Below are 3,112 nucleotides of genomic sequence, written 5' to 3'. Positions count from 1 at the left end.
TGGTCATGCAAAAAATTTGTTAGTTAGAAAATTATCGTACTTCTGCATGTATAACATAAACTTTATGTAACGCCACCCTAGCATTTTCTACCGGGTTTACTCAGCAGTAGGGTTTTGTTTCAATTTATTTTTAAATTTATTAATATAAAACATGCATTAAATGACCAAATTACTTTGATTTAATAATAATGAAATTATCTCTGCTACTTGCAAAATAGATGCTTTCGTTTTGTTTTGCTCTCCGCTCCATTCGGCAGAACATAAAAATAAAGTTCGAATTTCGTTTATTTTTAATATATAAACCCATTTCAGATTCAAAGCTGTTTTTTTTTTATAGCATTATAAATTATTCCTGTATATAACTCGCCCTTTTCAGTTTAAGTAACAATATTTATAAAAAGGGTGGTGTGACGCACACAAAAATGCGATAATTTGGGGCATTTGAATGTGAAAAGCAAGATTTATATTTCTACTAATATTTTCAAACTTAATTGAAAAAAATTAAGCTTTGGTATATTTATTTATAAAATAATAAAAAAGTCCAGTAAGTCCAAGTATTGTCGATAATAAAACTCAATACTGGATAACACTGAAATAATTCTTAAATCGTCATGTAGAAAAACTAGGCAAGGATATAATTTCGCATGAACTTGAAATTTTATGGTAAAAAAGACTTCATTTTTACACAATGAAAAATCTCCACCAAGGTTTTTTCAAACAAAATTTTGCGTATTCATAGCCAAACAACATACAAACCCGCTTTTCATACACAAAAGCAATTTACATGACAAAATATCTCAACACAACAGTCGAACAATCGAAAACAGGTAATACTGGTGAGTAAGGACACTCATATCGAAGAATACACGTTGATTGGACCAAAGTGAATAAAAACTCCCTAAAAATGTTCAAAGACATTTGTTTGCAAAAACAAATAATCTGTGATCTTCTTAGTTCCAACCGTCAAGATGCACGCAGACACACGCCAAAAAACATTTAAAAAAACCTCGACATTCGTAACCATTTTTGCGGCACGCAAACACCACGACCTTCGCCGTTTACAAAGTGGCTTTACCAAGGTATCATAATCGTTCGAATCTCGGAGCAGCTTCCAAAAACAAAACAAAAAATGGCAAATCAGATAGGGAAATAGAGCCGCCTTTTATTTGAGCAGGAAAAAATAAAACAAATGGTTATTGAAATTGGACAATATAGCCCACAGGTGTTCCGCTGGGGAACCATCGACCTTGAGGTGTCAGGAGCTTGGGACCAGAGGCAGAGAGAGAGAGGAGAGAGGCACAAACACAAGCCCATCCATCAGTCACGCGAATTTGAAACCAGTTTGACAGGCTGATGGGGCCATACAACATAACGATGCGAACTCGGTCAAACCAACCAAAGACTCGTGATGGCTAAAGATGGTTGATCTCTGGCTCGCGATGCATCGCAGAGACGAGACACAGCAGCATTATTTCTTTGGGAACGGTTCGGCGAAACGCCAAATGATGTTCGGTTCATGTATCAGGTGGTTTTCCAACCTTTAGGGTGTTTCGGTTCTACCTCGTGGATGTAACACGCAATGTAGGTGTCCTGCAGCCACCGTAGAAGTTCCTCGAGTTTCTCACACCCCGTGGCGTCCACGTTTTCGCAATGTGTCAATGTTGCGTCGTTACCGTACTCATTGGGAACATTGCCAAACCTGTCGCCGGTAGCGTGTTGCTCGTGTTTCATTTTCCGTTTGAGTCTGGGATGGCGGTTCGCAAACATTCGCACAGTGGGAAGTTAGAATAAGACATGTTTTCATATTTCTTAAAAAAACATTCGAACATGAAGCAATGAAAATTTCGTACTCTACAAAGAATTTTAAGGGATCGCAGTGAATTACTAAATTGGATTTTTTTCGATGTTTCAATATGAACATGAATTATTGATAATTTTGTTTACTCATTTTGAATCTAAATATTAATCCAGTTATACTTCTACACAAATATTTTATTTAAATGTTTTTCATGCTTATATTACATATTACATGATGATTTACACTATGTTTCTAACTTCAAAAGCGACAAACCGCATGTGAGTGTCACGAACTAAGTTTTGCATACGATCGGGTTTTTTTTGTTGTCAAGGTAATTCGAACTTGAACTACTTTCACAACCAGTGTGAGAGGAACGTGCGAGGAAGGAAGTCACAGCTAAAGCGTCGTCCTAGTCGGCAACACCGACGCAGTGGACCACCACGAGTGATTTTAGGTTTAAAAAAAACACCATGGGGTGCCGAGGGTCGATCGTGTTTTAGGGGAAAGTTGGGTAAAATGAACGGACATATTTACACACAGTCTGAAATCATAACATATTTTATTTAATTAATACTTAAAAGATAAGCCTTGCATTCCTATCTGGAGACAAATTTTTTAATACCCCCACCTAGGCGTTAAATGCACCAGCTTATGTGACGCAGAATGCACCGTTTTAAATAAGGGAAAACATTCAACCAACCTTATTGAATGTGTTACTGCTCAAACTAAATTAACTCAAGCTTATGTCACAAAATTGTTGGCTTTCGACACCGTATATTGAACCACATGATAAATTATGTTTAATTGGTGCTGGAAACAAAATTTTGGTTATTTTAACAAATTGATTAACCTTATTGATTATAGATTTTCAAAAATGATCAAATTTTAGCTATTTTGTCCTTCAGTTTTAAATGAAGCGTAGAGATGCGTGCTATTAAACATGTTGGTTTTAGTTTGTTAATAGATATGTTAGATGACCTTTTGATATTTTATGTTAAAATAACAGATGCTGGAGGTTCAACCTGTGAAGATTTGGGGTATGTTTTCAAATGGATTAGATAAAATTAATGTTTCGTTTAAGGGTTGCATATTACCACACCTTACCTTACTTGTGTATGGGTAGATAATGGAGCTCCATTCGATGACCTAATTTTATTTTTGCACGATACATTTTCCTACCCTCTCCGCTAGACGGAAGTAATGGAGCAAGATGCTAGAGGTCATTCGATCGCATAGCAATTCGCAACTAAATACGACGTTTTTCACTTTCACCGTCCGTTGCAGAAAACGGCTCGTGTCAAAAGAGCAGTAGTT

The sequence above is a fragment of the Anopheles coustani genome, chromosome 2 (assembly GCF_943734705.1).
Source record: "Anopheles coustani chromosome 2, idAnoCousDA_361_x.2, whole genome shotgun sequence".
NCBI lineage: Eukaryota > Metazoa > Arthropoda > Insecta > Diptera > Culicidae > Anopheles > Anopheles coustani.
This window is presented reverse-complemented; position numbering follows the sequence as displayed.